Below are 15,438 nucleotides of genomic sequence, written 5' to 3'. Positions count from 1 at the left end.
ACTGAAGAGGGCATGGGACCGCCATCAAAAAATAGCTTCCAGAACTCTTGCTGCAGTTATTTGGGCATGTGGAATTCTACATACCAAGAAGTGTGGCAGACACTGGGAACTAATGATGAACATACAAAAAGAACTATGAGCCTGATCTGGCAATTTTTCCATTGGCTTCAATGAACATTTAATTAAGCATTTAGTAGACATAAATATGGGAGTGGTGCATAAATGTGAAATAGTGATCTCATCATATTGTTTTGAGAAAGACAGTTATCTACTGGATTGCACCACATCAGGTTTTACTGACAAAGTTTTGGGATGACCAGATTACTGAGGATTGGCGATCCTTGAGTGTGTTCTGCAGATTTTCTATAAAACTGGTGACACACACACAAATTTGCAATGGAAAAAATACACCTCTACCCTGACATAACGCAACTGGATATAACACAAATTCGGATATAACGCGGTAAAGCAGCGCTCTGGGGCAGGGGAGGGTAGGGGAGGGGGGCTGCGTGCTCCAGTGGATCAAAGCAAGTTCAATATAGCGCGGTTTCACCTATAATGTGGTAAGATTTTTTGGCTCCTGAGGACAGTGTTATATCAGGGTAGAGGTGTATTATCATAGCTGTAGCCTACTGCATTCACATACAATAGTTTCTGATAAATGAGAGGTTGGATAACTGGGATCAGTAAAGGCACTTCAGAAATCACCTGGGTACAGAAACCTTTTGGAGAACAGAAAGCTCAAAAGTATATTGTGTCATAAAAGTTTTATTAAAGATGCATTTGAAATACTATAAGGGCCATTGGTAACTCTAGGGAAGCACCTTTAAAAGAAAGTGGAAAGCATTGATCTATTTCTCTTTATTCCAGATACAAACCAAACCCAAAACAATGCATAACTGCAGCTATTCCACATGGAGTATAGTACAATATCTCTAATGGAAAAGTTAGACTAAGGTTGTATAATCCAAATCAAAAGTACATGCCACCTTTTCAATTTTTCTTACTTCTCTGTAGCAGTAGAAAGAGCATGGGAAAAAATCAAATGACTTTTAAATTTGCAGATTTTACTGATAACATTCACCACAGCACTCACTCAAACCTCGCTTAAAATCTAGGTTAAATGGAAAATCCTGTCATTGAAATTCAGTGTGAAGTTGTCTGGAGCGCCATATTCTACTGACTCTACAGCCATAGGTGCACCTTATCTTGGGACTTTTGTTTTAGGGCCTGTTGGGTAGTGGTTCCAAGACAGCCAGATCCCTACTCCTTGCTCAGGGGGCAGAGTCTGTGAATCCTCTTCTTCTCACATCCTCAAGTCTTTGTTGATAATGATGAGATGTTCTACACATACAGAAAGCATGCCTGATTCTTCTGAGAGGTAGCTAGGGTGCGTGGCGGGGGAGGGGGAAAGGAATAGTCTTTTCAGCTGAATGTCCTTAAAGGTGCTGCACAACAATATCTTTAGGGTTATCCCCCTTACAAGGAAACACTTTGCTCTCCTCCCCATTCTTTCTTCTATGCAGGGGAGCTGCAGGGATGCATTTTCGGAATACTTGTCAAGGACAGAGTTGGGAAAGAAATGTTACTCCTGAGGGAATTCTGTTCCAAAAAATTAAAAAATCTACACACAATTTTGCAAAAATCTGCATATTTTATTTGTGAAAATAACACATTATTACCACATCTGTAGTAGGAAGAGAGCCTGAGATATAAGCCCTTGTATTAGAGGCCTGAGCTAAAATAGTGGGCAAGCCTTGCTGATATAAAGCAAAGTTAGCAAAAGTCAGGGTATGTCTACACAGCAAAAAAAAAAACAAAAAAAACTGCAGCTAGCCAGTGCCAGCTGACTTGGGCTCAGGCTGCAGGGCTGTTTCATTGCTGTGAAGACTTCTGGGCTTGGAATAGAGCTGGAGATCTGGGACCCTTCCACCCTGCAGGGTTCTAGAGCTCAGGCTCCAGCAATAAAACAGGAAGACCCCGGGGCCCTATCCCTCTGCACCAGGAGTACCACAATATTGAGCGAGGGGGACAGAATCTCTCACACACAGGTAGCACTGCCCAGGTGTGGGGCAAACGTAGCACTGCCCAGCACAGCAGGATCCAAGTATGGATCCAGGTGAGAGTGGCTCACTGTGGGGTCTGGGTGTGGTGGGGACCTGGTTGCACAGGGGCTAGTTTGGTGGATTCTGGATGCATGGAGAATGGGACTCTGCAGGAGGGTCCAGGTGAAGGTGGTTGTGGCTCAGCATGGGGGGGTCTGGTTGTGGAGGGGATGGTCCTCGGCAAGAGGGGTCTGAGTGCATGAGTCTCAGTGGAGGGGTCTGAGTAATGGGGGAGTGGGGCTTAGTGGTGTGGGCATTTGGGTGCAGCTGGTTGGAGCTCAGTGGGATGAGGGGTTCAAGTGCGGGGAGGCCTCAGAAGGGGTAGTCTGGGTGCACAGGGTCCAGATGTGGTGGTGGGGGACTCAGAGGTGGGGGCATCTGGGCATGTATATGGGGGTCCAGATGCACAGGGAGTGGATGGATGGGGGCGGCAGCTCCCCATACAGTGACCCTTCCCCCCATTGCTGGGGAATGATGGGGGCAGGAATCAGGTGGGAGTGTGGACCTTCCTGCAGCTGGGGGAGGCTCCTCGGGGTGGTTCTGATCCAGTCCCAAGAACAGCCCATGCAGAGGAAGAGGAAGTCCCCTCCCACACCCAGCCTAGGCAGGACTAGCAGATGAACCAGCCAGGGCTACTCCTCCTCAGGTCCACATAGACTGCAATAGCGAGCAAGTGGGACAAAGTCTCTCCCTTGCTCTCAGCCATGCCTACACCCAGTGCTCACCCCTTTACCCCCCGAATTCGCCCAGGAGTAAAATGTTGAGGCCTGATCATCAGGCAGGTAGAAAATTCACATGAGCACTGTACCCCTTTAGTGACTCTGAAGGATCCAACTTACGAGATGCTGTGGAGTCAGGCTGGTACCAAAACAGCGCGGGCCTAGGGATGCGCTGGCCGCGGCTTCCCGCCACCCCCATTGGCCTGGAGCAGTGAATTGCGGTCAGTGGGAGCCACGATCGGCTGAATCTGCGGATGCAGCAGGCAAACAAACTGTCCCGGCCTGCCAGGGTGCTTACCCTGGGGAGCTGCATGCCAGAGGTTGCCAACGCCTGAACTACAGGATAGCCACAGTCATGTTAAGTTTTTTTTTTTTTCTGTAGATAGACAAAGAAAAATATTTTTTTTGCTGATCTGTACATGCTTGATTCTTTTATTTTTCAGAGTACTTAAGTTCTATACGTAGCAAAAAGAATCAGAAATTCACCAGGTGCTCTTGACAACATTTCCTCTCAAAATAAATACTACTTTTCAGGACTTCAGGTTGCGTGTGAGCAATTGCCTAGCAGATATTGCCTGCAGTATCTCTCCACTACTAGTATTTAAGTCATTACTTTTAAAAATGCTTCTAGTCCCTTGAGTATGAAAAACATTACTGCTCATACATGAAATGTTATTATATTTGTTTCTTCTGAATGGAATCCTGAATGAGTAACATTGTTCCTATTTATTTTTCAGATGATGTCATTTTTTTCCAAACACAAAGGTGCCAGTCTCAGCACAGCAGCATATCCTACTGTAGTTCCTACTCTTTAAGAAATCATAGAAATGTAGGGCTAAAAAGGTTATCTATTCCAGCCTCCTGTGAAGAGGCAGAACTAACATACCCAGACAATTCCTGACAGGTGTTTGTGTAACCTGTTCTTTAAAATCACCAATGATAGGGATTTCACAGCCTCTCATGGAAACCTATTCTAGTACTTAACTATCCTTTTAGTTAGAAATTCCCCACCCCTAATATCTAACCTGTATCTCACTTGCTGTAGAGTAAGCTCATTACTTCTTGTCCTAACTTCAGTGGACATGGAGGACAATTGATCACTGTCCTCTTTATATGAAATTAACAAAAATGAAAACTTTTGTCAGGTCCCCCCTTAGTCATCTTTTCTGAAGAGTAAAAGTGCCCAGGTTTTTTTGTTTTGTTTTTTAATATTTCATCAAAGGTCAGGTTTTCTAAGCCTTTTAGCATTTGTGTTTCTCTCCTCTGAACTCTTTGCAGTTTGTTCATATCTTTATTAAAATGTGGCACCCAGAACTGGACCCAGTAACTCACCAGTGCGCAGTAGAATGGAACAACTTCCACCTATGTCTTATATATAATAGTTCTGCTGATAAACCCCAGATTGATATTAGATTTTGTTTGCAACCCCACCACACTGTTCACTCATATTCAATTTCTGAGACACTTATCCCCCAATCCTCTTCAGCAGTACTACTGCCTAGTGTGTTAGTCTCCATTTTGTAGTTGTGTATTTGATTTTCTCCCAAGGGCAGTACTTTGCATTTATCTTGAATTTCATCTTGTTCATGTCAGACCAATTCTCCATTTTATCAAGGCCATTTTGAATTCTAATCATGTTCTCCAAAGTGCTAACAACTCCTCCCAGCTTGATGTCATTCACAAATTTTATAAGCATACTCTACACTCCTTTATCCGAATAATTAATTAAAATATTGAATAGTACTGGACACACACCAGACCCCTGTGGAGCGCCACCAGATATGTCCTCTCAGTTTGATAGTGAACTATTGATAACCACTTTTTGAGTATGGTCCTTCAATCAGTTTTGCATCTACTTTAAAGTAATTTCATCTAGACCGTATTTCCGTTGTTTGCTTATGAAAATGTTATGTAGGGACTATGTTAAAAAACGTACTAAAGACAGTATGTATCATTCCACGGCTTCCCCTTATCCATTAGGCCAGTAATCCTGTCAAGGAAGAAAGTTAGGTTGGTTTGGTATAAATTGTTCTTGACAAATCCATGTTGGCTATTACTTTATATAAGACTATTATCCTCAAGATGCTTACAAATTGATTAATAATTTGTTCCTGTCTCTTTCCAGATATTAAAGTTAGGCTGATTGGTCTGTAATTCCCTGGGTCCTCTTCCCCCCCCCTTTTTTTTTTAAAAAAAAAGAGGTATTATGTTTTTCTGACCTCAGGGACCTCACCTGTCCTTCATGACTTCTGAAAGATAATTGCGAATGGTTCTGAGATTGCTTCAGCTAGTCCATTAAGTATCCTAAGGTGAACTTATGAGGCTCCTATGAACTGAATACATCTAATTTTTCTAAATATTCTTTAACCTATTCTTTCCTTATTTCAGCTCTATTTCTTTTGCCTGGTTGTTAACATTAATTTAATTAAGTACCTGGTCACAATTTATTATATTATTTTTTAGAGAAGACTGAAGCAAAATAGGCATTAAACACGTCAATCTTCTTGATATTCTCCATGATTAGTTCTCCTTCCCTGCCAAATACGAGACCTACACATCTTTATTGCTCCTAATGTTTTTTATAGAATCTCTTCTTATTGTCTTGTATGTCCCATGCTAGGTGTAACTCATTTTCTGCCTTACTCTTTCTGATTTTGTTCCTACATTCTTGTGCTATTATTTTGTATTTATCCTTAGAAATTTGTCCATGTTTCCACTTTTTGTAGAACTTGTTTTTGGATTTTCAAGTCATTTAAGAACTCCTGATGGAGTTACATTGGCCTCTTACTATTGTTTATTCATATATAAAATCAGGACAGTTTGCTATTTTGCCTTTAATATTATCTCTTTTAGGAAGCTCTCCTGAACTCCTTTTCTTCAGATTTTCCTCCAATGGGTCCTTAGCTATCAGTTCTCTGAAATTGTTAAAATCTGCTTCTTTTTTTTTTTAATACCATTGTCCTTATTCAGCTGCTCTCACTCCTTTCTTTTCTTGGAATCATGAAATCTATGATTTCCTGATGAATTTCATCAAAATTGACCTCCACCTTCCGATTTTCAACCAATTCCTCTGTTAGTCAGTCTGAAGTCTAAAATGTCTGTCCTTTGGTTACGTGTTCCACCTTTTGAAACAAAAAGTTGTCACCAATACATTCCAAAAATTATTGGACACTTTGTGTTTTGCCGTATTGCTTTTCCAGCATATTTATGGGTAGTTATTTCCAGGTCTTGTATTTTGGTTATGTCAGTTATTTGTTCTAGAAATGCTTCATCCGCCTCCTCCTTCTGATTTGGTGATTTATAGTAGACCTCCCTACCATGACATTGCCCTTTTTTCTTCCCCTTTTATCATCATCTATAGACTTTCTACTGGTCTGCTTCTTGCTTCCTTCTGGACTGAATACATTTTTGATGTGTAATGCAACACCTCTACCCTTTGCTTCCTGCCTGTTTAACCTCTATGTCAATATTCCAGCCATGAAATTTGTCCCATTAAGTCTCTGTATTACCAATTAAGTCATAATGTTGCTTATGTACTAATATTTTCAGTTCTTCATGTTTATTCCCCATACTCCTTGCATTTGTATGTAGATAGCTAAGCTGTTGAGCAAATTCCCCCATTGTTATCCCTCTGGTTGCCTCTATGACCCTTTCCATTCTCCCACCCCCAACACCTAGCCCTTTATTAAGATTACTTTTTTTATATACTGTAATGGGTCGGACTCACCCCTGCGGCGCCTCCTACTGGTGCTTCTGGGAATTAGCTCAGTTCCAGTCCAGAGCGCCCTCTGCAGGCCGGTGATCCGCCTGTCTTCAGGCCCCCGTGATCCGCCTTGGACCCAGTGCCCTTTTACATGGGGTGCTGCCCCCTAGCAGTAACCCCTTTCTTTCAGGGTCTCCCCCCCTCAGGGAACCCTCACCCTCTATCCCCACCTTGCCTCAGTATATGGCTACTGCCAGTCATTGTCTAGCCCCACGTCCTGGGGCAGACTGCAGTATCAGCCTACTCATCACAGGCAAAGGGGTTTGGACCTGCTGCCTTGGCCTACCCCTGGGCTGCCCTCTGCAACCCCCAGTACCAGTTGGCCCTTCGATAGGCCGCAGCCTGGGGCTTTCTAGGCTGGAGCTCCCCAGCTCCTCAACCTTTCCCCAGCCCTGCTTCACCCTAGGTACCTTGTCTCAGTTCCCTGCAGCCAGGCCCATCTGCCTCTAGAAACAGAGAAAGACTGAGTGCTTCTGGCTTCCCTGGCCTTTTATAGGGGCCAGCTGTCACTCAGTTTGGGGTGTGGCCTCACCTGCAGTCACTTCCTTAATCAGCCCAGCCTTGAGAGCAGCCGCTCTCAAGCCCTGCCAGGCTGCTTTTAAACCCCTCAGGGCAGGAGCAGAGGTTCACCCTGCTACATATACCTACCTATGAACTTTTGTCACCTGCCCCCTTTGAACCTAGTTCAAAGATGCCCTTATGCTTCTTGGTCAAGTGAACCCCATCTCTTTCAGCTGTTATCCTTCCTGTAGTAATATCCCATTGTTAAGGTGTGGCAGATGTGTCAACTTCCTGCAATATTTTTGGGAGCTTTTATTGAATTAATTTGAAATAGTTTTGGAGTGCCTTGTATTATATCTTCAAAGTTTATGTATTATTGTGGGACTGTGCATAACTTCTCTAATGTGGAGACATGGCCTGTGTAAACCCTAGGCAGTGTTATGAGTTTAAAAGGACTATTTTTAGCAATGGGGTATTGTCCAGGTTCCTCCCACACTCTGAACTTTAGGGTACAGATGTGGGGACCTGCATGGACACTTCTAAGCTTAATTACTAGCTTAGATCTGGTAACACTGCCACCATCCAGAAATTTCAGTGTCTGGATCACTTTCTGTCCCCCCAAAACCTTCCCCTCCCTGGGCAGCCTTGAGAGGCTTTTTCACCAAGTTCCTGGTGAACACCGATCCAACCCCTTGGATCTTAACACAAGGAGAATTTAACCATCCTTCCTCCCTTCCCCCACCAATTCCTGGTGAGTCCAGATCCAATCCACTTGGATCTTAACACAAGGAAAAAATCAATCAGGTTCTTAAAAAGAAAGCTTTTAATTAAAGAAAGAAAGGTAAAAATTATCTCTGTAAAATCAGGATGGAAAATACTTTACAGGGTAATCAGATTCATATAGCCCAGAGGAACCCCCTCTAGCCTTAGGTTCAAAGTTACAGCAAACAGAGGTAAAATCCTTTCAGCAAAAAGGAACATTTACAAGTTGAGAAAACAAAAATAAGACTAACATGCCTTGCCTGGCTATTACTTACAAGTTTGAAACATGAGAGACTGATTCAGAAAGATTTGGAGAGCCTGGATTGATGTCTGGTCCCTCTTAGTCCCAAGAGCGAACAACCCCCAAACAAAGAGCACAAACAAAAGACTTCCCTCCACCAAGATTTGAAAGTATCTTGTCCCCTTATTGGTCCTCTGGTCAGGTGTCAGCCAGGTTTACTGAGCTTCTTAACCCTTTACAGGTAAAAGAGACATTAACCCTTAACTATCTGTTTATGACAGGTATCATGATGCATGCCCAATTCTTCCACAAACACGGACCACACGGAGACCTTCTTTCTTGTAAACAACTCTGTGTAGCTTGTTTATAGTGTTTTAATCACTCCACCAATACATAGCAGTGTCTCCACATCTATACAGGCTGCATCTCAATTTTCTAACCCCTTCTCCAAAAGAGTCTCTCTACTCAGAGGACCTCCTTTGTCAAGATCTCCTAGCCTTCTGTTTTGTTTTGTCCCCTTCCCTCCCCTCCGTCCTGTACCCTTTTATACAGCTGTTCTAATTGGGCTAATTGTCTCACTGACTCAACAGCCCCAATCTGGCCTGGTAATCAGGTACAGGGTTCTCCAATTAGGTCTTTTTACTCAGCACGCTATCACAGCCAATAAAGAAGGAACTTTTTTGGCAAACAAAGTTTCCAAAGGAAAGGATAATGCAAATTCACACCTCTGGACCCAACCTTTTGAAGCTACTTCCCAAGGAGGAAACCACTGTCTGACTGATTACTTATTCTCAGTTGTTGAAGATCAAAGACCCAGGCAGTATAAAGTAAAGGCTAACCAATGCGGATGTATTCTGAGTAAAAAGGTTTATGGACTTGTAACCACAAAGGTGGCAGGAGCCTTGGTGAGTTTGAAGGACTGACCACCTACCAGAGCCCTTATTGGAATTCGTGGTGGTCTCTTGTAAGCCCATTAGCATGCATGTAGGTTCTTAGAAATAACTTTTCACTTTCACTTTAAGAACAAATGTGCTTGCTTAAAAAGGGCTATGTAATAATTCATAATTGTGGGCAATTATGCTGTTTATTGCCTCAGTAAAGAAGTAAAGTAAGCAAAGTAAAGAAGCTGGCTGTTTAGGCTGACTGGCTTGCTGGGGAACTCACAGTGTAGGCATGGAACTGTGAAGCCTGGAAAAAAAAAACCCTGAGGAGGGAGAGAGATGTAAGTCTCTGCCCAAAAGAGTTGACAACTGAGGAGCCGTGAGACTAGAGTGGGTGGACTTGCTGGACCATGAGTGCGACATACTGGTGTGGATGCAGTTGCCCAGAACTGTGACACAATTAGACCAAATTCCTGCTCTCAACACCATCTGCACAACTATACATTCACCTCCAGCATGCACATGTCCCAACCTGGGCCCTTATCCTCAACTAGGAGTTCTCCTAGATAAAAGATTTCTGTAACTAGATGGAATTATTTTAAATACTACTCAGCCTAGTGAAAAATATCAGAAGCATGAATTATCATATTCTTCCCCTTCCTTTTTCATAGGGCTGCAACAGAGGAACAGCTCATTAATGAGTGTCAGGACTCTGTAGTCAGATACAGTAAGTGAGAGGTGAAACTAGGGGCAGTGGTGGAGCTCAGACCCCAGTTATAAGTAATTGCTCATTGGTTATAACTCAGCCCCGTGATAACTGGTGTCATTCTGGCATCATTCAGGGTCACAGATCTAATAAGCAACGAGCGTAGGAAATACAGAGAATCAAATAAACAAGACAATAACAGATTATATTGTTCTTGTTTGTTGTTTTCCTGTGTGCTAAGCAGTACAAATAAAGAAGTACTATTTTGTATGACCCAGTGAGCTTATAATTAGAATTCAGGGCACCACTGAATTTTTGATTCACTGATGAATCCAAAACACTGCGGGGAAAATCAGGTGCTGAATCCAAAAATTGTAAATAAAATAAAATAAAAATTGGTCAATCAAAAAATACATTTTGGGGAAAGAACATATTCCATCACCCAAACTGGATTTTTTCAGGCATTTGTAAAGGGTTAGATTCACAAAATGGTGATGGTCTGATTATAATTCTTAACCCAGTGGTTAGGTCACTCAGTGAAGATGTAGGAAACCAGGCTTAAATTCCCTTGACTATACCTGATGTGGAGAGGGGATTTGAACTTGGGTCTCCTATCCTACATTAGAGCAGCCTAATTATAGAGTAGGCTGCTTTCATGTCTCGTGTTGAAACCATTCCATATTTTATTAAAAAAAAAAAGAACAATCATTGGCACGCCCACCTCCTAGATGAGTGTCCTAACTACGAAGCTTTAGAGTTATTCTCACACTTCTTTTTTTTTCTTCAACTATTTTTCGTTATGTGCAATGGCAATTCATCATCATCATTCATAATGAGCCCCTCGCTATGAAAGCATGCCCCTTTTTGCCTCTCTCCTGAACAACAGGTCATTCCTCCAAAAGCACAAGACCTAGTTCCTCCTCCTTTTTTAACCCCCTGCTTTGTCACTTCTGTTCCTTTCTCCTCTCTGGGGATTTTCATCTCTCCATTTCCCCCTACCTACAGAGAATCTGGAGGAAGTAAGAACATAAGAATGGCCATACTGGTCAGACCAAAGGTCCATCCAGCCCAGCATCCTATCTTCTGACAGTGGCCAATGACAGGCACCCCAGAGGGAATGAACAGAACAGGTAATAATCAAATGATCCATCCACAGTGGTCAACTCCCAGCCCCCAGCAAACAGAGACCAGGTACAATTCAGAGTATGTCCTTGCATCCCATTCCCTCCCAACTAATAAGCTATTGATGGACCCATCCTCCATGAATTTATCTCATTCTTTTCTGAACCCTCTTATAGTCTTGGCCTTCACAACATTGCCTGTCAAAGAGTTCCACAGACTGACTGCGTATTGTGTGAAGAAATATTTCCTCTTGTTGGTTTTAAACCTGCTGCCTATTATTTTTGTTTGGTGACCTCTAGTTCTTGTGTTATGAGAAGCAGTAAATAACACTTCCTTATTTACTTTCTCTACACTAGTCATGATTTCCTAGACCTCGATCATATCCCCACTTAGTCGTCTCTTTTCCAAGCTGAATAGTACCAGTCTTATTAATCTATCCTCATATGGAAGCTGTTCCATACCTCTAATCATTTTTCTTATTGCCCTTTTCTGAACCTTTTCAAATTCCAATGTATCTTTTTTGAGATGGGGTGACCACATCTGCACACAGTATTCAAATTGTGGGCATACCATGGATTTATATAGAGACAATATATATTTTCCATCTTATTATCTATCACTTTCCTAATGAGTCCCAACACTCTGTTACCTTTTTTGACTGCTGCAGCACATTGAGTGGCCCTTTTCAGAGAACCACCCACAATGACTCCAAGATCTCTTTCTAGAGTGGAAACAGCTAATTTAGACCCCATTATTTTATATGTATAGTTGGGATTATGTATTCCAATGTACATTACTTTGCACTAATCAACATTGAATTTCATCTGCCATTTCGTTGCACAATCATCTAGTTCTGTGAGATCCCTGTTCTAACTCTCAGTGGTCTGCTTTGACTTAACTATCTTGATAGTTTTTTTATCATTTGCAAATTCTGCCATCTCATTGTTTCCCCCTTTTTCCATATCATTTATGGATATGTTGAATAGGACCGGTCCCATTACAGACAGCTGGGGAGCACCACTATTTACCTGTCTCTTCTGAAAACTGTCCATTTATTCCTACCCTTTGTTTCCTAGCTTTTAACCAGTTACTGATCCATGAGAGAACCTTCCTTTTTTATCCCATGATAGCTTATTTTTCTTAAGAGCCTTTGGTGAGGGACCTTGTCAAAGGCTTTCTGAAAATCTAAGTACACTATATCCACTGGATCACTCTTGTCCACATGCTTGTTGACTCCTCTCAAGAATTCTAGTAGATTGGTGAGGCATAATTTCCCTTTACAAAAGCCATGTTGATTCTTCCCCAACACATCTATATGTCTGAAAATTCTGTTCTTTACTCTAATTTCAACCAATTTGCCTGGTACTGAAGTTAGGTTTACTAGCCATAATTGCTGGGATCGTCTCTGGAGCCTTTTTTAAACATTGGCATCACATTAGCTGTCCTCCAATCATCTGCTACAGAAGCTGATTTCAATGATAGCTTACATACCACAGTTAGTAGTTCTGCTATTTCACATTTGAGTTCCTTCAGAACTCTTGGGTGAACACCATCTGGTCCTGGTGACTTATAGTAATTCTCCTAATTTTATTTTTCCTTGATGCATCCATAATAACAGATTTGATCATTAAGATGTAACAATCCACCCATTGTTCCTGCTCTGACAGATACATGAGACAGCCCCTGTCAATTTGTGGCTTACTTGCTACCATTCCATGATGCAGCAATTTTATATCATCCATAAATTACATATAAACAGATTCCCCAGATTGCCACACAAGCTATTCATTTATTCTGTACATTTTTTTTAAATAGGGGTTGTTGCTAAACTCCAACACATGTTATATCGAGTGGCACTGTACAGAATTTTAGCTTCACAAAATAGGAATTTCACAGCAAAAATAAAAGTTTCAAAATAATTTATATTAAATTATGTCATAAATACCAGTGACTTCCCCTCACCGTGGAATTTAATAAATTCACTTACATGATTATTTAAATGTAATTTAGTAGCAAGCACTTGTAAACAATAACATTCAGAGATGTTTTTGATTAAAAGTTGTAAGACAAAACCTAAGGCACTAATTAGATATTCAATTGTAGAAAAAGGATTTTTAAAAAACAGTGGTTCTTCAAATGAAAGTAAGTAAATTTACAGAAGGTAAAATACATAGTACAGCTGAGGTAGGAGCTTTCTCAACACTACTTAACTGATTAATCAACAGGAAGAAATCATTAATGGAATAACATGACCCTCCAGCCGAGGTAAAAAATTAGAGGTCAGTGTTCCCCCAATCCTCTTCACTCCTTATTGCATGCTTATGGCTGGAATGACAGCAAAAACAGTGTCATTTTACTGGATGGAAAAGCAGGGGGACCTGAGCACACACGGGAGGATATACAATCAATGTATGCTGCACAGTACCTCAATTTACACTAATATGGAAGGGGTTTCTGGAAGGGAGAGGACACTGGCTCTGAGATAATGCAAGCCACCTGCAAATATCCTCCTCCTCTTCTTTAATGTCAGGCACAGCAACTTCAGCCTATGAGCTGCAGCGGAGTCACAAAATGGCTGTGCTAGTGCACCATGGCCTGCTGGAGAGGATACTGTCCCCTGCAGTGCATGCAGAAAACCCTTGTATGGAGTTATTTGCCCTTTGTGGGAAGGAATATATTGCCCTTAATACCTTAAGGGACCTTAGTGACCCTGAATTGGGAGGGTATTTTTCAAAAGTGATTGACTGTGAAGCCCAAATTTTCAAACATGTGCATGTAAAAAGCATAACTTAGGAAAAGCTGAATGTGTGCACTATATGGGTGGGTGTCTATGCATGCTTCAGGGACTTTTTGCACTTAAGGTGGACATAAGTAAAAATGTGCATGAAGTTTTGCTTCCACTCATTTGAATATTTTGGCCTGAAAGTAATACCTAGTGGCATTTTTGCTATCTTACCAAAGCAAATAAGAAAACTGGCAGCTAGAACTTTAGGAGTTGTTCAAGTGATGGCTGTTATGAAGGACATATTAGAATGAATTAGTGTGTATTATTTAATTATTTTCTTAGTAGAAAAGTCACATAATATTAGACAAAAAAAAAATTAAAGTATCAGAATCTAGAAATGCCATCCTGTGCAAGTTAAACAAATAACAGCATTGAGCATTGCCAATTAATATCATGTATCCTGTGCCTAGCACTTCATTCATCATGAGTACATTCTAGAGGCGGGTGGGGAGAACTCAGTCAAGACATCTCTTAATTTACTTGTTTTCTACTGCTGCTGCAGTTTCTCTTGCCCTGCTTCTCTAGTTTGGCTCCACTCCTGGGTTTTCAATATCCAAGCTTACTTACTCTGTGCCAGTGGTACTAAATAACATTTATTAACATGTCAGTACAAGGACTGAGATTGACTTAGGCTAACAGAAGCTGATAAATGACACATCCAACTATGCAGAAACTGTTGGCAGAAATATTGTCAGATGCTGACTGCATGTGTATTCTCTCTGCATGCTGCACTGGCTCTGGCCAGATAGCCTGTACAGTAGGCTCCAATCAAACTGCAATAAAACCGCAGGACTTGAATTAATAGAGAAAGCACCCAATCACATTTATTGTTGATGAAGCACAGTCCTAGCTCTCCAGATCAATGTCTACAGGAGGGATTGGCAACCTTTGGCACGCAGCCCGTCATGGAAATCTGCTGGTGGGCCAGGACAATTTGTTTACCTGCAGCGTCCGCAGGTTCAGCCAATTGCAGCGTGCCAAAGGTTGCCGATCCCTGGTCTACAGTTACACTAGCACAGGTATGCCTGTGACAATGGACTCAGCTCAGTGAATGGTTGAACATTCCATTCGCCCCCACCCCCAGCTGGCCAAAGATACTCCCTCTGGGGGTACTTTTTATACCCTAATACGAGCAATTTACATATAGCCCCTCCAACCTGGCAAGTTACCACCCTTTACCTTGTACATGTTGGTTCGATCAAAACATCTCTATCCATCATGCGGTCATGTGACCTTATCTTTAAGACGGGGTCAGTGTGTCTTTATGTGATATTTGGGGAATGTGTTCGTACCATACTTGGTACTACCCTTCTGGAATGTGCTTGCATGATGGTCCCGGAATTAGCATTTCTTAGGATCATGTGTGTTTTTGTAATACCAGCCCTGTTCTTGCTGGGTTCTGAGAGCCTGCACGCAGGCAGATCCTGACATCTGCTCACAGCCTGACTTTTGGTAAATTTGCTATATGTCAGAAAGGTTTCACCACTACTTTAGTTCAGGTCTCAGGCCTCTGATACAAGGCCTCATGTTTCAGGCTCTCTTACTACTACAGTAACTGTATGCTTCTTGGATACATTCTGCTGCTGATTCATTAGAGAATAAGGAATTAAACAACTATGGGTGCGTAAGTTTAGAGGGAGAATATTCTTGCTTAAATAGGAAAATCTGCCCTTGTCTTTGATACTATAGCTCTAGTTAGTGTGATACAGCATGGCCAGAGGGCAGCAGGAGAGGGTTAGAAGGGAGCCTTATTCCCTGTAAGGGGAAGGAAGTTTGCTATAGATTAACTAGAGCACCTGAAGCCAATTAGAGCACCTGCAGTCAGTCACATGATAAAAACCCCTGCTTCAGTC

The 15,438-nt window shown here is 41.9% G+C and overlaps 1 long non-coding RNA gene across 3 annotated transcripts in view; it reads right to left on the bottom strand.

Annotated features, from left to right (window-relative positions):
- Positions 1-990: 990 nt before the first annotated feature.
- LOC120389112 overlaps positions 991-15,438 on the bottom strand; it is a 43,119-nt gene continuing 28,671 nt past the window's right edge. For 2 of the 3 annotated variants that reach the window (XR_005590773.1, XR_005590772.1), the window contains exons 3-5: positions 4,761-4,814; positions 2,945-3,200; positions 991-1,531 (exon numbers count right to left, since the gene is read on the bottom strand). This is a non-coding gene — a long non-coding RNA (uncharacterized LOC120389112). Of the gene's footprint in view, positions 1,556-2,944; positions 3,201-4,760; positions 4,815-15,438 lie in introns of all 3 variants that reach the window. The other variant, XR_005590774.1, reaches the window with a different exon arrangement.

The sequence above is a fragment of the Mauremys reevesii genome, linkage group 1 (assembly GCF_016161935.1).
Source record: "Mauremys reevesii isolate NIE-2019 linkage group 1, ASM1616193v1, whole genome shotgun sequence".
Taxonomy (NCBI): domain Eukaryota; kingdom Metazoa; phylum Chordata; order Testudines; family Geoemydidae; genus Mauremys; species Mauremys reevesii.
Note: the sequence above shows the minus strand (reverse complement) of the source record. Positions and strands in the feature narration are given on the sequence as shown.